General features: G+C 46.2%; 1 protein-coding gene and 2 non-coding genes across 6 annotated transcripts in view; all 3 read left to right on the top strand.

The window, feature by feature from the left end:
* Positions 1–23,526, top strand: part of LOC119180433 (heparan sulfate glucosamine 3-O-sulfotransferase 6) — a 167,214-nt gene that overhangs the window by 29,093 nt on the left and 114,595 nt on the right. Inside the window, exon 1 of one of the 4 annotated variants that reach the window (XM_075869749.1) lies at positions 19,820–20,000. The exons of 1 other annotated variant lie outside the window; for it this stretch is intronic. The gene's annotated coding sequence lies outside the window, so the exon portion shown is untranslated. Of the gene's footprint in view, positions 1–19,819; positions 20,001–21,740; positions 22,815–23,526 lie in introns of those variants that run through there. 2 more of the 4 variants (XM_075869747.1, XM_075869745.1) reach the window with 2 other exon arrangements.
* On the top strand, positions 14,893–14,965 carry TRNAF-GAA (transfer RNA phenylalanine (anticodon GAA)). The gene has a single exon. It is a non-coding gene; the product is annotated as a tRNA-Phe (tRNA).
* TRNAH-GUG (transfer RNA histidin (anticodon GUG)) lies at positions 15,680–15,751 on the top strand. Its single transcript has one exon. It is a non-coding gene; the product is annotated as a tRNA-His (tRNA).

The raw sequence follows: 23,526 nt of genomic DNA, 5'->3' as shown, positions 1-23,526 counted from the left end.
ATCTATCTATCTATCTATCTATCTATCTATCTATCTATCTATCTATCTATCTAACTAACTAACTAATCACATATGTTTACGTAGATAGGCTGGCAGACAACCGTATTTCTGTACCGTCGACTGCCCTTTCGTGTATAAGGAGTTAGTCTATCTATACAAGAAGATATGTGAATTTGCAAAGTGCGTGCGGTCATAATGATTGAAAGGCAATGCTGCCTACATATAGGGTTGCCTTGTTCTGGAATAAACATTGTTGCAAGTTGGCACCTTTCCCGTCTTTATCTGTCCACGTATTTCCGTGCGATAGAAAACTACAGTGTTCTTTAGGAACGTTACACTGCCTGTGAAACAGGCATCGTTACCAGGCCAGCACCGTGTGGGCACGGTTGTCTCTCTTTTCGGCGATCTTTAACGGCGCAGCGGCAGATGAGTCAGCAGCTGGTGTGCAGGATGCGACTCGAGGTGCGACGCGTGCGGTCGGCCGCAGGGGCGGTGGGTGGGCCACCCGTGGTGCCCAATAGTAGTGTTGCCGTCAGCAAAGCCGGACGCCGGGGAGGCGGGTTAGCAAAAGGTTCGGCGCGTGTCGCATGGCGTGGGCCGAGCGCGCGTCAAATCGGTCTACGCGTGGCAGTAGCACCGCCTGCGGGCATCGCCTAACTATATACATGGAAGGATTAAATTACAAACTTTATTCCAAATTCGAACAGTTGCTCACCGCGCTAAACTACATTTTCTTTTCTGCTACCCTGCATGGCACTTGGGGTATAATTATCATTTTGTTTTGTCGGAAGGGTGCATTATGGCGTGGTGAGATACGATTTCTTAGACAGAGGTTCAACAACAACAACAAAAAATTTCATTGAACCGTGTGTGACACAATAGCGGCCTACTTACTTATTTATTTGATTTGCATACACAGACACACAAGGACACAGAGGAACGAGAGAGAGAGGAAGCTTGCAACTGCCACCTGGAGGGGCACAACTTCTGCTCACTCTTTTGGGAGGAGGGAAGAAACAGAGCAAGCAAAGATTAGAGGGCACAAAGAGGAAAGGAGATGAGGAAGGGAAAAAAAAGTTATGAAGACTTCGACGAGTATGAGGAAAACAACATAAACAAAAATAATAGAAAAGAACGACTATAAACGGGTGGCCAGGTCTGTTTTGTTCATATTTGTAAGGAGAGCTTGGTGGGTCTGGTCGCGTCGGGAAGCACAACCGCTCGGAAAGAGCTAGTCGTCTAGGGCCGCGCACTTAAGTCCTGGGAATTTATATTTCTTGATCAGCAAAGACCACTGCGTAGCCAATGTGCGACAGTGCACTACGAGATGCTCAAGTGTTTCGCAGGAGCCACGAGCTGCGCACAACGGGCTGTCCACACGCCCTTGACGGCGTAATCGTTCACGCACCAGCACAGAGCCCACTCTTATAGTCGGTACAAAAACAGCGCTCGGGAAACCTAATTCGTATGCATAAATAATGCATCGGGTGACATTCGCTGAAATGCGCTTCCAGCAGTTGTGGCCACGCACACATTTTTTCACGTATGCATGTCACTCTCCGGAATACGCCACAACTAAATGTCAGCTAGAATAACGGCTGCTCCGGTCTTTCATCTTTAATCTCTACAGTGATTTTTCTTTCCACGCACATTTCTCGTTCTCGCTTCTTGACTTCAGGATCCACTCCATGCTTTTGCCCCCGTTGTGCCCAGATTTGGGTGCACGTTAAAAAACCCCAGGTGGTCAAAATTTCTGGAGCTCTCCACTATACGGCGCCTCTCATAATCATATGGTGGTTTTGGGACATTCAACCTCAAATATCATCATCATCATTCATGCTTTTGCCCGTATGTTATGATTGGTAGTATGCGATAACAGGACACCCTTAACAAATGGTATCTGCAGAACAGCAGTGACCTGATTGTTCCGTGCAAACCCATGTTTGACCGTTTGACCGAGGTTGGAGCTCTGAGGCAGCTGTGAACAAGTGACGCACACAAAGAAAATGTCTGTTGCGCCTATTGACAGCAAAAGGTAGACGCCAAGAAGACATCGGCAGTCTGCATTTTGTTGGAGCGTATACGTTTGAGCATCGTAATTGCATGTTTCATTTTCTAGCGCACAAATGCACAAGGGCGACAGCGCTGTGCTCGGGTCGCTTTTTGTCCTTGTCCAGTTTGTGTGCTAAAAAGTGACAATGCATTTTGTGTTTATATTGCACTGGTAAAATGAATCTAAGAACCAATTACCCATTTATGCTGCAGTCACGTACCATCCGTTGTGAATCCTACTTCTCAACAGTACTTATGTTTTCTGCCAATTATAGGGGAATTTCCGACACAATATTCTTTCCGACCCGATATTCTTTTCTTGTTCGGCGTTCCAGATAATCGGACCTTTAAAAATAGACAAGTGAAATAAAGAAGGCGCAAAAACGGTGCCCACTTGCGCAGGATGGGACTTGGGCGAGGGGTCATTGCGAGAGACCTTCGTACTGAATTGGAAGTAAGACTTGCTGCTGGTGATGACTTAATGTATCAGCTTTATTGGCATGCTCCGAAGATATTACAATGCAAGTTCAACAGTTTCTCAAATATGCACTACGTGTTAGCCCTGTGCGTGCGACGCTTGGTGGATTTCACGGCTGATGGCGTTCGCGATATCCGACGACCGCTCTCCGATCAGGGCGAACTTCTCTAACCAACTCCCAATTGTTTACATTTCCGTCTCTGCCAGTTTTATTCTCACCTTATCCCTTCTCTTGTGAATCACTGGTGAGGTGTTCCACTTTGATGCAGACATTGTCGGGGTTCACTCTTTATTCATTACTACCTTAAGGAATAGCTCCCCCCCCCCCCTCCTCGCGCGTGGCCAGGCTGGTAAGGTGTGGCCTCCGAGACAGGCTCGCTGCTCTTGGAGGCCACAGGTCAGGCGCGTTTGAGCTTCCCCGGCAATCTCTTTCAACGTGTTTATTTGTTCTGGCCAGTGGGCGTCTCGGATATATACGGCGTGGTGTTCCTCGCGCAACACGCCACAAATGGCGTCACGGTCAACACTGCGCGCCCGGCACCTGGCCGTGCAAGGTCACTGAGGGTGCAGATTGAGTCCTCGCTTGCAGAGGCATTCAGATGCAGCGACGCCTGCTTGACCGCTAATGAAGCCGCGCCGAGGCTCGCCATTGCTATTCTGGACCACAGCCGGGCATCGCCACTGTCGCCCACGCTGCTGGGCGAGTAAAAAGTGATACTCGTGTCGGAAGTTCTCCCGTCGTTCAGTGAATGGAGAAACTCCGCGAGGCGACGCACGTGCATTCTCGTGGGCAGCTGCGGTGACTATGCCACGACAGGCGGCTCCGTGGGCTGGCCCAAATTACGAGCAATCGAAGAATGCGTGCGATGCCTCAGGGAGTTTGTCGTTCACGGAATGAATGAATGAATGCAAAACTTTCTCACAAATCTTTTTTCCGGTGAAGGTGGAGCCCTCAGACCAGAGCCCCTGCAGCCTTTGCCATCTTGCAAGTTCTGTCGATCACCTTGAGCTGTTCTTCATACTTGTGGCAGGAGAGCGCAGCCTCCCACTGCTCCTGTATTTGTGTGCAGTTTTTTGGCACTACCTGTGTGTGTGTTGGCAGGCCCATGTCACGTGGTAAAATGTGGGGGTGTTCTCTGCAAAGTGGGTATTTGTTGGTGTATATTCCCGGATAGATTTTACTCAGAAAACTGAGATTAGGGTACGTATTAGTCTGCAGCTGTCTCCAGGCAATGAACTGCTCTCTGCTGAGGTCTTTGTAGGAAGGTGGTATATCCTCCTCAGGGCTCTTTGGTGTTCTGAAATTGCTTCATAGCGTCTAGTAACTGTGGATGGTTCCTCTTGGTAGAATGTAGTACACGAGAATAACTTCTTACAGCTCCACACGATAAAAAAGTAATAAGAAAAAAAAAACATTGGACGCTTCTTTATTGCTTTCAAGAGTAAAACACGAAAGCGTCATCAGGCCCCGTTTGCATCGCCTTCTCAACTGATCGCCTAGCTTCGTATCTCGGTGCATGCCTCCACCAAGGAAACCAACGACCCTGTGGGTAAAATTGGCCCTGTCAACCCATGCTGTAAGGCCAACTGCAAGTCCAGTTGTTTACAGTTATTCTTTTTGCGAATCCGCAATTGACCCACTACGCGTCCACAAGGCAACACGCGAACCTACGCAACTGTTCACTTTGTTCATGCTGTTGCAAGTCATAAATAATAAATATGTCATCGCGGTTTATTCAGCGCACACGAGTTGGCGACGAAGCAGAATAAATACAGACAGGTGCTGCATTTTCTTCGTCGTCGTCTCATGTGCGCTCTAACATAAAGTTTCCTAAAATTAACTAGAGGGGACTCGCTGCGATCGTTCAGCGACCATGGGAATGACACATTTGCCTAGTCTTCGTACTTGCGGGCGACGAATCGTACCTGCGGCTTCATTTATTGCTGGTTACGGTTTTGTTTTGAAGGATAGAACGAACCCTTTTGAACTTTGTGACCTGATTCGAAACGGTAAGCTTAAAACAATAAGGTGGTGAAGCGCAACCGCTGAACATTTCTTGATCTTTGTTTCGTGAGAAAACAGCTCCAAGCCACACCAACACACACGAAGCGAGAAGCAGGCCATAAGTGCGAAGATTAGACGAATCTCTGTATACTATACCCATCTTTCCCATGCTCGCTGTTGCGCCGTGCCTTGCAGCTCCCATAGACACTAGCGCCAGAGTTCCCTCTGGTGTAGAATAGATAACTTGATGCGCTGTATCAATCAAGATTAACGCCTACCAACTCACTCAAGCTTTGATTCTTATGCAGTTCAGTATATATCCATAGGCGGGAAATTTTGCGGGGGCGGCGAGGCCCGATTTGCTCTTCCCCGTTGTATTTTTTCCTTCTACCTGCGTATATATATATATATATATATATATATATATATATATATATATATATATATATATATATATATATATATATATATATATATATATATATATATATATATATATATATATATATATATTATCAAGCTTAGCTCAAAGCTGAGAAGACTGCATACGTTCGCTGACATCATGAAATAAAATCAATGATGTGGCGAATTTTCTCACTGCCGCGCTTTGATTTCTTTTATTCTCAGGTGGTAAAAAATGTGATTTTCTACCACAATAGACCTCTAGCAAAGCTGGAGTTACGAATTTTCCCACCGAAGGTTTGTTTTAGGAGTATTTCGTTCCCAGGTGCAACTGGGCAGCAAATCATTTTGCTACTAAACAGTAACTGCTAACTGCGCACCATTTTTTTTCTGTGCTATAGCTTACAGCAGAGTCCTTCCATGCTTTTCTGGTCACGAAATTCCACCCGTAGTTTCACACAGGGACAGAAGCAGCGGATAGCGAGGAGTATAGAGGGGCCTTAGGTAGTCTATGGTCACTTTCGCGTTGCTTACTCATGAAGCCGCGATCACTGACAGGTCGTGCCATTCGTGCAAGTAGATTGCTGACGTACTCACCGCGCTTTAATATTTATTTATTTATTTATTCATTTATTTATTTATTCAGAATACCCCTAAGGGCCCTCTCACAGGAGGGTATTACATAGGGGGGGGGGGGGGGCTATAACACATACAGGTACATGAAATGATTAATAGAACCAGAAAACACGCAGACTAAACACCATACAGCTACTAAATACATTAGAATAAATATAATGTCAATATTCTTACCGCATAATCTTAAATAATCAGAAGAAATAATATGAGTCAAACAATAATAAAACTAAAAAAAATATTTTAAAATTGAACTACTCAAAGAAGGAAATAGAGTCACAAGAGTCTAATAAAACGCAATCTAGCTTACTACAAACACACGCGCCATTAAGCATAAAGGAATGGCAACATCACCAAAAACACGTGTGAATAACTGAATTAGGCAAACACAGCAATAAATAACACGAACCATGAACATACGCAGTTTCTACAAAAAACACGGTTTGCAGAAAAAAGAAAAAAGAGGGGGGAAAGCCGCAAAAAGTTCACACGCTTGCACTCATGTTTAGTAGGTTCTGAAATTCAGTGATATCGGTGACGGTTGCAATGTTTGAAGGTAAGTCATTCCACTCGGTTATTGTGCGCGGTATGAAGGATCTAGCATAATGAAAAGTGCGACTAGGGAAGCGTTCGATTTTAAAGGGATGATCGCGGCGCGGAAAGATGGCAGGGGGTGGCCTAAAGAAATCCTCGTGAAGTGATGTGTGATGGTAGAGCTTATGATGTAGTGATAAGCGAGCAATTTTACGGCGACGTGATAAGAGTTCTAGTTCGGCACGAAGTTTCAATGAAGTGACGCTGGTGTGACGTGCCGCAGTGATACGTGTCGCAGTATACGTGTCGCAGTGAGTTTCCCAGGTGTGTTTTTCCGCGTTCTTGTCTGCCTGCTTTTACGAAGAGACTTTCGTGTGTGCTGGGTGATCTGGTGCAGCAATCGCACAGCGCGCACATGCGTACTGTTGTCTGCAGTTCTGGACGTTGCGGGCTGGAAAGACAGCCGGCGTGTCATTTCGCCAATTCCCCGCTAATGAGGAGCTAAGCGCGGAGCAGCAGAAAAAACATTTCTCGTAATTAACGACAAGTGTCCCTACCATCGCGCGCAGCATGCATTTTCTTCTGAGTGACTATGTCAGCGGAAGTAAAATTAGAAAAAAAATGCTCCTGGTACGCTGCCAACGGTACTTCAAGGATAGTCGTACCTTGTGCCCACTGAAACCTGCGATGAAACCAAGCAAAGAATCAACAGCTCGAAACTCGGCTCCTTCAAGCAAGCTCGCCAAACGAAAGGCCGGGCTGGAAAATCCCAAGCATGGCGCTTTGGAGTCGTCGGATGGAGAAATCGAACATACATTCCGTAAACGGATGCCAGCGAACAACCCACAGCGAGTCCTTCGACACATTGCAGTGATCGTTTCTGAAAATAAAAGCAAGACGTTTTCTGTCAATTTTTCTGCCGGTCGGTGACGCCGCGTTGATGTATTCCCAAGACCAGAGTTGACATGTATGCTTGCCACCCAGTTTCCATCATGCATCGGTACCATCGGGAAGTGCAACGGTAGGTAGGAACCCAAGCATTCCTTGCGCGCGCTAGCCTCCGCAACGGCCGGCGAGTTGACGTGGCGACAGGTATGAAACAGCCCCCGTGTGCAAGCCGTAGAGGAAGCGAGCGAGCACCTCTAGACCGGCCGTGGCTCTCCCTTAGCGTTAGGGAGGAGTTTCGTGGCCAGAAAAGCGTTGAAGGACTCTTAATACATACAGTCATGTCGAAAGGTACCGATTCGTAGACAACTGAAAAATTGCGGCAAGCCTGTGAGAAATAAAGCATTCCTAGACATTGTGTTCGGATTACTTTGTGTTCTCAGTAGCACTTTTGTATTCTGAAAACCAGCCGCTGCGTGTTCATGACAACTTTTCTGTCTACAAAACATATTCTGCAATTACAAGTCCGTTTGATGTGTATTTTATGCTGAATATTTTCTCACATGGTCCATGATCGCCATTCTAAATGCCTGAAATGGAAAGCAAGCTGCTGTAATTAGCCCCCCGTGAAATAACTGCCAGAGAGGACGAGTGCCAGCCGGTAGTCAATGGACGTGGAAATCCACGGATCGGTATATGTTGAAAGCCCCTTCGGAATCGTAACTGCTGCCTGACGATAAACAATTCCCTCATATATTCTATCGCTTTTAAGGAAGAGTTTTGCGGATTCTAAAGAGAAAAGACCCGCAGAAGTTGTGACGGTTTCTATTACAGTGCTTTTTTTTCCCGTGAAGTACTAGTGTGCATGAGTCAATATAAGCTGTGACGATGACAAATTTTGATAGTGTGGCCATTCTCAATATCTGTTTATTTTACCTCCTATTTTCAACTACTTCATATTCTTGCCCGTAAATCTCCCACGCCTTTCATCTCTCCAGTCGTGTAGTGCTGCGTATAGCCAGGTGGATAGCTTTTCTTTTTCTTCACGCGACTGAGACGTAGCTTTGTTTTCCAAAATTTTCACATTATTTTACATATACATACGAACATTTACCCGAAAATGCATAAAGGTTCGAGTCCCTTTCCTCCAAAAAGGTTCTTGCTCTGCCCCCTGAGCCCCCTCATGCTTTTCTCATGGCATAAGCACACCAAGATCACGCGTGCAGATTTCCGGCTCCTCAAGAATCGTCGCGCTTATCTACGTTGATGTTATTTTTTCGGTGCACGTAAGCAATCTGAAACGCGCACCCGTAAGCCGATGCGTAATCTCCCAGGCCCTCGCAGCCAAAGCATACATAGCCGAGCTACTTGTCCAGTCGTCGCCTCACTGCCGCGTGCGACGAATTTAGCCGACGTGCTGTATACTGTACGCTGCGGCATCTTTCAAGACTGACGAACGAGACGTCCGCGTCGCATCCGTGTCGGCTTCGCTTTTCTCCCGAGTTCACGGTTTGTTCTTCCCAGAAATGGACGCTCGTCAGCCTTCGAGCCTCAACACCCCAACGTTCACTGCCAAGCACGCTCGCAAGCTGAACGCGTGCCAGAGGGCAGCATTCGTGGGCGGCCCTAAGAATGCACGCCACGGAGCGATTGTCTCTGCCAGCTGCCACGGCGGGAGAAAGGAAGCGAGTTCGATGGCCGTCTCAGCAGGCGTGTGCAGGGAACTCGCTTTGTGCACTGTAAACGCCAACGGCGCTTATTTTTAAGGCTGGCGCGTGGCAAACTCAAGTCTTGTATTCATAGAATCAGAAGGCATGTTTAAAGGGCGAGGCAGGCGTAAAATTTCGGTGCGCCAGCGAAATTGGAGACAACGTGACGGTGGCGAACATTCTAGAAACGTACACCTCGACAACAGCTGATCCACGCAGAAAAAAAAGCAAGAGTGGAGGCTATGGTTTATTCTTTCGGATGACAAGGGAACGCACTCTTTGTCAACGCAGCGGATATCCCGACGGCCGTAAATAAAGTGCGGTCGTCATAGACACAGACTCTAAAAACAAGATGGCGTGCAGCGTATGCGCGACACATTTGCATATAGTGGATGAAGTAGCCATTGCCATGACAAATTAGAAATACGGAGTCGTTCTTATGCGACTTGCAAACAGCAGTAAGGAAGCATGACAAAGAACTTACGAGGAAGCCCCAAATGTTCTGGCTAAAGCGGGAAGACCCAAAAGTCACATCTTTGCCGCAAAAGCGAAGCAATGAACGTGATAGCAACTGATTGGAAGGTCACCCGCCGAATGGCAAGCAGATGGAAACATGCCGCGTGTTTTCACCCACAAATGACACACGAAACGTACTGACAGGTACAGATGAACGCGAATAAGCGTCTCAGCTCTTACGTTGCTGTGTCTGAAAAGCGCGCCTTTTTCGCAAACGGAGGCTGTGCAACAATTGCAGTGACCATTGTGCGCCCCGTAACTACAACAGAAACGTTCTAGTAAAAGCCCAACGCACGCCAAGAATTACGATCGTCCCCGCCGCGACATAAAGGTGCGCGAGCTGGCGTCCATGTACCTTATCCACTCTGCGGGACAAAGTACGCGTGGGAGATGAGAGCGCGCGCCGCCGTGCGCTCAATGCGCCATCTTGCTGTTAATGCTGAAAACACTGTAGTTCCCCCCCCCCCCCCGAGATGCCCATCACCAGCAGTAAAAGGTTGACATAAATAACTTGCCGCTAAAACGTTGAAGGATGTGCTTTTCGGTGGCTCAGTGGTTAACGCCTCGCATTCGCAACTCAGAGGCACCACGTTTGATTTCGTACACTGGAGATTTTGTCAGGATTTTTTTCTTGTGTTTTCATATATATAGATACGTATACATATACGATGAGTGACTGTGACACCGGCGGCAAAATCTAGTGGAGAGTGTCCATATTAATTGGTATCGCAATAATAATAAGGTCGAGCTCGATGATAGTTTGGTTCCCTGTTACCGCGGAAGGCAACGCTTTTTCGAAACTAAAGAAACTCTATGAACAGGGACATGCCTCTCGCACGATAGAGAATACCCCCGTGCAGACCGAGATATGCTGACTAGTTATAATTCCATCACAAAAACATATTGTGAGCGCCAGAAGCATATGCCCATCATCGAATACTAAATGAACAGCAGGCAGACCGTCACCTGGCGACAACTCTATACGAACGTGTTGCGCAATCGTTTCCATCTAAAACGCCTGTATCTAGACAGAGACAAGCATCAGGACGACAGGTGAAGATTGTGCTAAGAAGGGCCAGCAGCATTCAAACACATAATGCGAGGGTGTCGTACTATATAGTTTTCAGAACGATGGCAGTTAGCCCGTAGCCTCTGTCGTCGAGGTGGGCAGCCGCTCTGCGCAGCTGAGACCTCCTGGTGTCCGAAGTTGAGCAGTCCGCCAAGCCCTTGTGTTGAGGCATGGCTCTGATTTTCCCGCGTTGGAGATCTAAGCCAGGGTACTCTTGAACTTTGCTTAACATTCAATAATATTGTTTCCATTTAAACGTAAACATTTGCCACAATCTGTCTGGATCGGGTAGAACAATCTGTCTGGCCGAGTAGAACACAAACATCAGCATGGCTTTCGAAAAAGATATTCAACGATAACCCAACTAATAACAGTAGTTCACTCGTTCGCTTCATCTCTTGATTCTAATGGCCAAGTAGATGTAATATTTATTGATTTTAGCAAAGCATTTGACAAGGTTCCACACAATAAACTAATCATAAAGCTTAGAATTCTTGGCGTCCCTGAACACTTCATCAGATGGATTTCTGCTTACCTGACTAACAGGAAGCAATATATTGACATTGGAGGTGAACGTTCTGAAAGTTTGGCAGTCACTTCAGGGGTGCCACAAGGCAGTGTCCTAGGCCCCCTGCTTTTCTTGGTTTATATTAATGATATTGTTAGCGTAGCAAGCCCTGGTGTTCAAATTAGATTATTTGCAGACGACTGCGTATTATTCAAAGAAATTTTTCATCTTGATGATCAGGTTGAGTTAAATAGCAATTTAAATAACGTATTGCAGTGGTGCGAAAAATGGGGCATGGTTTTGAACGCCGATAAAACCGTAGTGCTCCCTATAACGCGTAAAAAAGCACCCCTGTCTTTTACTTACCAGCTTGGTTCTTCGCCACTCAGGCAAGTCGATAGCTATAAATACTTAGGTGTTACAATAACAACTACCTTATCCTGGAATAAACATATAAATATTATTTCCTCCTCTGCATTCAGAAAACTTTGCTTTGTAAAACATGAGCTTCATAATGCCCCAAGCAATGTTAAATTACTGGCCTATTATTCTTTAATAAGACCTAAGTTAGAATACGCGAGTGCAGTATGGGACCCATACACTCAAACTAACATCAAGTGCCTGGAAAGAATACAAAGGAAAGCCGTCCGGTTCATTTTTCACAAGTTCTCACGAGTCGACTCTCCTTCTAAAATAATGAAGGCCAATGGCATTTCCTTTTTTAGCACACGTCGAAAACACATAAGAATTGACCTTGTTTCTCTTCTTCTGAACCACAAACTTGCGATTGACCCATCGCCGTACCTGAGGTCGTTATCAACCAGACCCACAAGGCATCATCACGCCAAATCTCTAACACCCTATTTCTGCAGGACAGACGCTTATAAGTTCTCATGTTTTCCACGCACGGTCTCAGATTGGAACGGAACAACTCGGGCATCCTCAGAGAATCTATTTCTCCTTCGCTCTAAATAGCATTGTCCTGAAAATTCAGGTTTCCGATCTTTTATTACAGCGTTTTTCTTTTCATTTTCTTTTTCATCTCGTATGTGCTGTAGTTATTGTATACTTATGTATTCATTACTTTCTTGGCTTGAACGGTGAAAATAATTGTGTTTATTGTTTGTATTTATTATGTATTTATTTTTACTTTAATCGCATGACACATGAAGTATGAATTTGTGGTGTGTTTTTCTCTTTTGTCCGGTACATGCGTTATTATGAAATAATTTGCTATGTCGCTCCTTGCGTTCACTATGAGTGTATGAAACGTTCACCCCAAACAATCTTTATGCCACTTATTGTTTCGACTATGTCCCCTTGTAACTGCCCACCTTCTGGGACCTAAAGGTCTGCAGTGTGTAATAAATAAATAAATAAACTTGCATAGAGCCATTCCAACTTACTAAATGTGCAAGTGCGTACAGAAATCCTGTAATCATCACGAACCACAATGATGGAGCAAATATCATCTTTGTTCTTCCACTAAAACTAAAAAAAAAAAAGGCTACAGGACGGCACAATAATTCAGATAGCCAGTAAACGCCTCTATAGACTACCGGTTGTAATAAAGTGATAGACACCACGGCGGCAGCTTCACTGAAGCGCCTCCACAGAGGGCTTCAACGGTGCGTACAATTGGCGAAAAATTGGGAACGGAAAAGGCTACGACGAGTGGGAGAAGAGACCGAAGCAATGGAAACCCAATACGGGAACGGACGGTGTGGCCGTAGGTTCATGGGAGGTATACGAACGCTTGGTTTCAGCGCGAGTTTCTGCCTCTTCAATTTAAACATCCATGTCATGTCTGCGGTTGAACTCCGACCTCTTCGCACTGACAAGCAATTTATAAATAATCTACACTCATCTATAGCTAATGCCAAGCACCTGGAAATGACCTAGCATCAACCTATCTTCCAGCTTCGCCGTTTGATGTCCTGCGCTATTTAATTTGATTTTAATTGGAGCGAGCTTTGCCAGTTTTTCTCGTATTAGTGATTTTTCCTCTTAAAATACCAAAAGCGCCACTCTTGACCCAGAGAAGACGCCTTAGTTTTTATACAGACTCCAGAGGAAAGGCTGGGCAGGAAAAGCTATGACCACCGAAGCGCCGACATCCTGAAACGTTGTCGATTTCGTCATGTCAATACTTTAAAGAAGCGCTAAATTTGACGCTTAAAACACTCCAGTTTCTGTAGTGTACAAATTGTAAAGAAGCGTGATCACGTGTTATAAACGAGCAAAAATTGGATGACATTGATGTCATCAAGTTTTAGGAAAAATACCTATGACAATTTGTGCAATTCACTGTGCGCGGAATGGAGCGTTGGCAGATTAGTTTAGTAGATGCATGGCGCTATACCATTCTCGTAACGCTCATAGCGTGGCGGTGCGGCGTGCGGCTGATTGCACCGGCTTGCTTGCGCGTCGCACTAGTCGCATGCAATGCCTCGTCGTTCGTGTTTTTTGTTGCCATGATCCAAAAACTCGACCTCGTGTTACAGACTCTTACGACGATGCAACAGAAATCCAGGAAACAGAAAAAAAAAATATCGGTGGCTATTTCAGAAGGCAGTGGCGAGTGCGAGAGAACGTGACCCAGAAGCTGGGTATCGTTCCATGATGGCGGCACCCTAGTGGTTGTAGGCTTTAATGCATGAGTCCTATGAGGAGCTTTTCTTATAGAGTATGTATGTTAACTCTGTGGCCTTAGAAGCCAGAAAACGATATTTCAATCACTTCTGCCAATCGCACGGAGCAAGCCGGAGAAGAATCCGCATCACGTGACACTACATAAGACGACGCACGTTTATCGAACGTAAGACTAAAGGAGCGTACAACAAATCCAAAAGGGACTTTCTGTACAGTTCACGCTAGTTTCGTACCTTACTTTACCTTTCACCATTGTTTTGATGAAGCAGGGTCAGAGAAAAAGTCTGGTGAAATAATTTCATCACACTTGAATGGGTGTCATTGTGAAGCGATGCCTTATGCCTCATTCTACACCAGGGGTTCACAGCCATGGATGTCTCGGGGACCCCTTCCAATGAGTGGAAGAGGGTAGGGTGGTGTCATACTGTAACACAACATGCAGCGTGTAATAGGCGATTTTTCTCCCTGCCAAAGAGAGGGCCAGCTAAGTGCCACGTCAGCAGGGTCTCAGCTGCTTGTGAATAAATTGTGTGCTAGCAAGCCACACTCTAGCTATGTTTGCCCTTTGATTGGGGAAGCATAGGGAAAGTATGTTTGCGTCCATATGTATTAGAAAACTGCAACCAAAGCTTTACAGCTATCACGAAGAAGGGGGGAGCAGAAGTCAGTTCCGCCGCAGTGTTTAGAGGTCATGCGGTGAAGCATACCAAAAAGCAAAAAAGCACCAGATCATTTTTACGGGACAGTGTTCTTCCACAAAAGAAGTTTCTCTCTCTTTTTCTTTTTTTTTGGAGGGGGGAGGGCGGGGGGATATGGACTTTACGTTCTCCTTAACAAGGCAAACAGAAATCAGGTGCCTTGATTTTTTCCACCTTTTCATGAATCACTCAATGAAAAATATCCACCCACAATGGCAATGCTACCCTACATTTCAACCATTGTTTTATGCTATTCTAGGCTTGCCATCAACCACTTCATAATGCGAACGGACCATCGCGCGCACTGACCTCTGGCCAAGCATGAAAAGCACGGAACGCATTCGTAAAAAGCATGCCGTTCTGCTACTGCAACCTCAGTTAGTGACCATGTTTCTTCTCTTCTCATGCCTGACCAGACGAACTGTCGTTGAATACTTGCCTATTATTCATCGATGTTCAGTGGGACGGGCGGTCCTCAGAATATTGCGTCCCCATATCCTCCGCCAACTGCATGCCAGCCCCTCTCGCGCTGTTGATGCTGCCTGTTGTCAAGAGCTTTGACGCAGCACTGACGACATCTTCTGCAAGAAGCCCGAAACCAAACGATCACTAGTGACTTCAAGAACAATTTGCGACAAACTTGTCCGCTTGACCTTTGAAAAATGACCGTCTAAAGAAACTTCCACAAAATCTTTGAAAAATGTTCGCGGCGTCTAGCACAGCCCAGCGCCGAAGAAGCCTGCCGCCATCAGCCGAAATAGCTCAGTTGGGAGAGCGTTAGACTGAAGATCTAAAGGTCCCTGGTTCGATCCCGGGTTTCGGCATTACTTTTTTTGGCTTTTTTTTTTTTGACATGTTCGACATCAGCTAAGTAGAATGTAAATTCAGCATTTGTTTCATTAAGAGCGTATGCTTAAATGCAGTACTCAGATACTTCATAACTGCGCACCATGTCTGATTGTTCACTGCGCCTGCTGTTCTAACTCAACCTTATTAGACTTCTGCTGAAATTATAACGCACTTATCAAGTTAGAGATACATGTTCTGCACAGACATTGCAATGTACGGTTATCCTGGAGTTTTCACGAATAAGAAAACAATGTACGGGAAATTACGGCACCCACGAACGGTCAGAAACAGTTTTTTTTTTTTTTTCTGCCAGCTCGTTTAGCTGATGCACCGATTACTATCCGGTTAAAAAGAATCAATGCGCTTGCCATCACCATGAAAATGATCGCGTACCCCTACTCCCATCACCACCCGTCACATGCAGTGCGGGCATAACCCGCATCTGCCAAATGTTGCATTGGGAACCCACTCCCGTACATTGCAGTTTGTGTCGAAGCAAGCGTCGCAAAAGTGACCAAACATCGGTTTGGCTAATCGGTGGGGGGTGAAGAATACATTGAGCGGTTGCATGACACTGTTACCGAAGCTTAAACACAAAAAAATAGCGTGAAACGGCATGAACACACGGTACAATGACGCCAGAATCTCTGCATCCGCTCTGAAGCACCTCGCCCCCGTCCTCCGGGATAGCCGTGATCGTATAGTGGTTAGTACCTTGCGTTGTGGCCGCAATAACCCAGGTTCGAATCCTGGTCACGGCAAATTTTTTTTTACGTTTTTTTTTTAAAGAGATTTGTACAGCACACTAGATCGAAGACGTTTTTTTTTTTTTCAGTCTTACTGGTAGATCGACACACAGCGGCCGCACCACGACGCATGTCGTGTCACGCCGTCTTCAACATCGAGCTCCAGCTGGTGCACCTTTAGGTACGTTTGGTGTATCACTGTGCGTTCTACGCTGAATTCAACCTGCGAAGTGCAACAATCGTTGCATTACGCTTGTCTCGGCCCTGGCACGGCTGGGAATTTACTCGTTAAAGTGGCTAAAGCATCTGTCGCATGTCTTGGGCCTAGTCCAGTCGTCGACTTCGAGCAATTGCGACATTGAGATGCTGCTTGACTGGCTGGGGAACGTACTGTGGCACTAATCACACGCAGGCATCGCATGCTAGTGCGACGCGCAAGCGACCATGTGACGTCCTCTCTACATTTTTCTTTCTCGACCATTCCTTTACCACCATCACAGCAGGCTCGTAGCCCTAAAGTGCCCTAGCCCCCCCCCCCCCCCCCACCCCCGCGCCTTCCTGTATTTAAGTTGGATGGGGGCATTTTTACTGACAATTAGTAATAAAAATATAAATTTTTTAAAGCCTACAACTGTTAATTTTGATTTGATTCACGTTTCATTCACCTTGACAATTGATTAACTTTAAATTCACAGTTTGGCTAACATTATCTCGCTTACCATTGGACTCACTTTCTTAATCATGTGAATGAAATTACGCATGAATTATTAATTCTGATCACGCAAGTTATCAGAAGGATTAACTCTTCAACGGACGGCTTTATATAGTTTGCTTGACCTAACTTGTGGAATTGTATACTACCCCCGCCTCCAGATGAGTTTACTCACCTAACTTTTGTGGAACTACTACCACGGCCTCCATCTAGCGGTCGAGGCAGTAGCAGCAGTATTAGTTAGCGGTATGTGTAACTACTGTGACAGTTCCATTTACTACATGTTATTACTACTTTACTGCTTGTTACTATGTTTTACCTGTTACTTCATGTTACTAGTTCTACTTACTATGTTACTAATACTTGCCACATGTATTACCAGTTGTGTAACTATTACTTATACCAGGAAGCCAGGGAACAGGAAGGCGGGAAGCAGACAGATTAACCAGAAGAGCGCCTGATAAGCTGCTCATAAGAAAATACCTCTGGCAATTGATTAAGGTACAATCTGGCACCACCTTGAATATCTCAGAATTCCTACAGACCTCATCCGGTAACGACTACCCACCTCAATCTTCCATGTATTTATTTCCAGTCAGCGGGTATCTTCTGTCCATATTTATGTGTTCTCTCATTCGCAACAAATCATATCGCTGCTCGGAAAGGGCACCAAGTCTGACGCACGTGTTACGTAGGCCGACAAATTAGGACGCGTAGAAGGTGGCAACAGTGAAAGCGAACGAATATATAAACGAGTCAAAAAGATACAGGCGAAGGCGCCTTCCGGGGACAAAAAAAAAAAAAAACGGCCCTTCAATCTACGACCTGAGCGGTGCTATAGATACTAACAAACCATAGCTATTCCGACATTCAGCGGAACAGAAAGGAGCCGCTAAACTGCAGACGGGTGGTGGGTGCTCTGCTGTGTACGCTGCTGTAAAGAAATAAAATTCAATGAAAGAACCGAATGGAGAAAGAAGATGGTAAAATTTACGATGGCCCGCCGGACCCCCGCAAGCAGTTCACAGTTCTTATCAGAGAGCTTAAACGGGCCCCCTTCGTTCTGAAAGAGCCGCGTTCTCCCTCTTTCCCATCTGGGGATCTATTCTTTCTTGCCGCGCGCTATTCCGGAAGGCTCGAGAGTTGCGGTGATCGCGGAGACATTTGTCCGGCCTGGGATAACTGTTGGCTCGCTACCATGTTTAAGCCCGCGGCTAAACACGTGACGGTTAAATAAGAGAAATACGGAGAACGGCTACACAATTTGAAGGGAAATCAAAACAAAAATTAAAGGCACCGTAGTGGAGGATCTTTTGAGCAAAATGAGGATCTCCGCCTTGTCGGCGGATCCTCAAAGGCCGCGTAGCAGACGACAAAGATGCCGCCGCGGCAAAGAAGACGACGATCAGCCTGCTTCGCTGCGGCCACTCCTCTCTCACTCGCGCGCCGCCTTTTTACAACAGCGCCACTACGCACAACAATCCCGGCTCGGTAGAATTAGAAGCTGGGATACGCCGGAAAGGAAAGCATCCAACAACAAAGGCGCATTCGCGCCCTAACAAAACCGCAAGACAAGGCCGCCGCGTGCGAGATCCGTGCTCGCACTTATCCCCTCTGTTTGGTTCTTTTGTGAAAGATGCGGAGGGAGCCATGTGGGAGCAGCGATGGCTGCGCCCCCATCCGAAGAACGCGAAAGAGAGACGATATTTTGTATCCGATATTTTCTTTCCCTCGAGATAATTAAAGCGGGCGTACCCAGATGGCGTCTCTCGCGCTTCCGCGGCGTCGTCTGCTAGCCGTCTGCGAGCAGACAACGAAAGGCCCTCCGTTAGTAATAAATAGGGCCCCGTGGTTTACTCTTCGAGCGCATGTTAAATTGCACCGAGCTAGTTGACAACAGATAGGACCACGTGAGCGCTTTGTTGGCAGCGGCAGCGATAACGCACCGCTCAGGCCGAAAACGATGGCGTTACATCACACCGAGATAAAAATAAAGGGGGGGGGGGGGGAGGGGGAGGGCAGCTGTGACCCCACTTATTCGGGGATCGTGTCCGCGTCTCATTGTGCTAAGCGCGGTTACAGATAAGAACCATCGGCGGGATCGGTCACGTCTGCCTGCGCTACGGGATCATTCCCGTTTGTATATTTCAAAAGACCTCTCGTGCGACGGCCGTTCTTTTTGTTGTTATCGCCTTTTGAGACAGCCGTATCGGTGTAGAAAAGGGCGAGCTACTTGAGCTCATTTCAATGAGGGCCGCCATATATAACGATGTTCATGTGGTTTATACGAGGGCGTTAACGCTGCTGTGGCGCTACATTGGACGCCTGAGCAAGCACGGCATGTCCGCGATGTGGATAGCTGCTGAAGACTTCTGCCGGCCTAAAGCAACAAAATAGTGTCAACCTAATGTAACATTAACTGCCATTATCAGCGCATTTTTGAATGACGACAGTATTTTTATAACACTCGCCAGTGTGCCATTGTAGATTAGCGCAAATCTTGTGGACACGGCTTCGGCTCCCGGCCACGGTGGCCGCTTATTTTAATGGAAACTGTCATCGAAAATGCCGGTGACGTGTATCCATACGTTTATATACACTAGTGACTGTCTGTTATTTTTATTCGGACGACATGCCTCGTAATGATATCTCCTGTTTTTTTTTTTCGCAAATATTTTACACGAAACACCTTTGACAACTTCTAGGTGGTCGTGTATCTCGCCTCTGAATCTCTGAATTCAAGCTTCATTTCGACTATAGATGAATTCCGCCGGAAACACGTCACGAAAATGTGGTGGCGCTAAGTCGGGCGTTTGGTTTCGCTTGGTATAGGCAAAAGCCGTGGCGCCTTCCACAGTTGCTGCTATGTTTTTGCTGGAGCGTGCGCTGTTTGTGGCCGTGAAAAAACCGTGTATTGTACTGACGAACTTCCACGGTGATTTGCACGGAAAGGCACAACAATGATGGACCAGGGCTTTTTTTTTTCAGTTTTCTGTTGACGAAAACCTTCGTCCATCAGCCGCAGCTGTGAAACGCGAAAGCTTGCACGCCATCGACGCCGCTTCACCGGTTATGCTTCGGAGCGGCTTACCCATAAAAAGTGATTAGCTCTCTCAAGCGTTGTAATAAGCCATGGAATTATGCTTTTTTTAATTAGCCGTGGAGGCGTATCGAGCACGTTTACGTTGTGGATAGCATTGTGATATGCGAAGCATTTTTCACGGTTGCCATTGTTATCTTCAGCACGTCAAAATGATATCGCCATACTGACGTGAACTAAGAGTGTCACTCGGTCATCGAACCAACAATCGCGCATGTGTTTCTTCATGCATGTGTACGGTTCATTGAAGTAGCAGCGAACGAAAGGATGACTTCGACATCCTCTTTTTATGATTATATGCGGCTGCGATGACACACCTGGCACAAGTGCCCTGTTCTGGTGCTGATCACGTCTGTGTGAATTCGCAGAAAAACATCACGCAAGAAATGTTGCCCAGTCGTACGCATTTCTCGACGTCGGCATGAGCGCACGAATTGAGCCGGACCTTGCAAGTATGTAACCGCATTGTCCACAGCATGTTGTTGTGGCACTATCGCAAGCGTGTTGTGGATGAAAGTGTTGCCGTAGTCGTTCTGGTCATGTGCATGAATAACTTCTCTGGCACATTTATTATATGCGATGATTTACAGTCCCGATTCATGGCCACGTATTTTCACACCACGCATTCACGTATTGTATATACTCTGGAGACTCTTGCTGCGCTGGCGCTGTCCTTGCATTAGTACAAACTAAAGTGTGCACGTGTGACATAGGCTGCATCAACGACGATGATATTTCGCAAATGAGCTACATTTCCACAGTTAAGGGACCTCATATGCTTGAAAAGGTTCTCAAAGCTAGAGCTACACGTCACCATCGCTCATATGTTCATTTCAGAACCCCTCGACAGCGACTGCAACTTCCTCTGTTGTGGCCGCCGCTTGTAAACGTGTGAGAGGCGTCCCGACGCGTTGTTCTCGAAGGCAGCTTGCTCACCTGCTCCGTGACGTCACTCGCCACCTACCGTGTTTACAAACATGAAATAGGTCTGTAGCTTCGGTGTCGTCTTTTGTACTGCATGGTATGTTTTACGAGTATTACTGGGAACGCCCATTTGCACTTTCTAAACAACAGTAATGACCGCAGTTTTCAATGATACCCATGACGCGCTAGAACATTACTAAAACGTTCCGTTTTGTACAATTTCCTGGTGAAAACGCTGGTGATATTGTTATTATGGTATTGTTGATATTGCATGAGCTTATGTAAGGCAAGGTGACGATACATTTATTAGCGCCAGTTTTATTTCTTCGTGCTCTGTTGTACAGGCACACCTGTTTCTTGCGTGTATAAGAAGAAAAAACGTAGGCATCTGTGTGGTCTTGGATAAATCATTTCCTGTTTTCTGCTCTGTCGGCTGAGCCCTTCAAGCCCAGTAAGGCTAATTGTGTATTGCATTGTTCCTCTCACAATGTCAGGAAGTATTATTATTATTATTATTATTATTATTATTATTATTATTATTATTATTATTATTATTATTATTATTATTATTATTATTATTATTATTATTATTATTATTATTAAATGAAGGAGCGTCATGTTTTAGAGGAATTACATCGCGAGTTTTCCCGGATAGTACCTTTTCTTATTCAGTACCAAATGACAGGTACTCAAAGTGTAGGTAATAATGAACACACAATACGTTTATTTTGACACATAAGAGGCGTGCAGCCACATTCAGAAATTGTAAGCCTGTGAAGCTCAACACGCACGCACGCACGCACACCACACACACACAGTCGTTTATAAAAGACCAACTTTTCTCAGCCCTGTCTATGGGATGTGTGTATGCAATGTCTGAAAATCCACTTCTCTGTCACCGTTTACGAACAAAAATGAAAGAAAGAAACAAAAGAAAAGGAACCAGCCAACAATCATGCAAGCAAGCGAGCGAACAAACAGGCGAAAGTCGAGCACGCGCTCTAAACCCGACCGCACATTTGCGTCATCCTTCGGGAACGCTGCGTAATGCGCGCCGAGTCAACTGTAACAAGATTCCCTGGCTCCGCGTATTCACTGCACGATTCCGAGAGGAGACCATAATAAACTAAACAGAAAAGTAGACTTCTTCTTAGAGCTAGCAGATGGCGCTACGAGTGATGCTGGCGATGGCTCCGCCCCCTTCGGGCCTCGGCCCCGCAAGCGGACGTCCCACGCGCGATGTTCGAAAGAGGACCAGACCGGCAACCGGTAGCAGACGCTTTTCGCGGTCCGCCGGAGGTAGGGGGGAGCGCGCGGAGACCCGTCGCTAAACTTACGGTCACGTGCTTCGGACTGTGATACCTTTCGCGTCGTGACGAAACAAAACGCCGTCAACGATCCCTGATTTACGTCGGCCGAAGAGAGGCGCCCTCATCCAAGAAGTGTTGGATTATGTGCAGTTTGTAGCGCTTGTACTGTCCCTTTGCTGCGGAAGGGACAAACCGATGGACTGCAACTAACTCACCCCTCCACCTATGCCCCCAAATTTGCGTGTTCTGCAACAGTTTCGTGCAGGTGGAATGTCGCCAGCAGTTTGGGTGAATCCAGATGCAGATTAAGTCTTTGAAGCTCGTCGTACCGAACACGAAAGCTGGACTACCAGAGAGACGTTGTTTTATTTTGCTGGACCGCGGTGAACTTCAGCTGTCGAACAACACGACACTCTTGCGATGTTGAAGATCGTCCTTACGTATTGTGGCTGAGAGCACACGTGTCATCCGCATTTTGACCACTAACTTGTGAGCCAACTAAACGGAAACTACTGCTTTCATGTCTCCGTGTCGCCCCTGCCGAAATCAAGCGTGGACACTGCTTTTACGAGGCAGCCGTTTGGAACGATCAGGACCCCGAGAGGCGTCGGCCAAGGTAGTTTTGTTCCGGGTGAAAGAGACAGTTTGCTGAGTGGAACGTCGAATACTTTGAAGGTGCAACTCTCTGCTTGTTGTACACAAACGCAAGAAGAAGGGTACGAATCACTCACGACCGGCGTCCGGCTCACACCCGAACAGCGCACGCTGGACAACCTCAGCTTTTTTTGGGTCGGAGACGTGACGTTTTTGTGGTTCGGCGTCTCTAGTGCGACAGCTGTGTGACGTACGTACCACCGTGAGTATCATCAAGTGCTCTTGGTGTAAACTTGCATAACTGTTCGCGGATAAGATCAAACTACCTTTGTTCACCCGAAATTCAGTGGTGCCCCCTTGTTTTCTCACCGGAGTGGATTTTTTATCGACGAGACGGAGCTTGACCAGGCATGTGTTCAAGTTCTCATCCTTTGGCAGGTAAGTTTTAGACTACCAAGAAACGTACGTGAACAAATGAAGTAAGTAAAGCAAGGACGACGAGAGAAAGGGATGACAAAACTGTCAATTATATAGTCTCGTAAAACTAGTGAGGTATACACTATTATGCGGGAATGTGCATCGAGGAGTTTGAAGTTCACAAGCACAGAGAAAGAAGAAGATGACGAGCAACACAACAGTCGCACTTCTCACAGTCACAATAACGCTGTCGCTCTATAAATGGCCTGGCGATTCTGAGGCCTTCAAGGATTTCAGCAACACAATCGTTGCTTTCATCAACGATTAGTCATCAGGGCAATGTTCTCAATTCGTAGCTGCCGTTATCGAAAGTGTCTCGAAACAGTCCATTTCCAGGAAGGCTGTGAAGAAAACTATTTTAATTGGACGCCGAAGTGGTTGTGAAATGGTTCTCAATACGCTGTCTAATGAATTTCGATTCGCTTCGATTGACCAAAAAGGCGGCCTCGTGTTTAAAGGGCATGTATGTATGAGACTCATGTAAATAAAAATTAGGGGACCCTAAAGCTTCGCTTTTAAGAGTCGAACGCGATATCTATGTGCTGTTTTTAGTGCGCTCTTCAAACACCCTGTACATGAATACGTATTTGAACTGGCTATGCACCCACTGTGTTTCCTTAAGGATATAGGCGCAGTAGCGTGTTTAACTTTTGTATAGTGGGGTGACCAGCAC

The sequence above is a fragment of the Rhipicephalus microplus genome, chromosome 7, assembly GCF_043290135.1.
Source record: "Rhipicephalus microplus isolate Deutch F79 chromosome 7, USDA_Rmic, whole genome shotgun sequence".
Classification (NCBI taxonomy): domain Eukaryota; kingdom Metazoa; phylum Arthropoda; class Arachnida; order Ixodida; family Ixodidae; genus Rhipicephalus; species Rhipicephalus microplus.
This window is presented reverse-complemented; position numbering and strand designations above follow the sequence as displayed.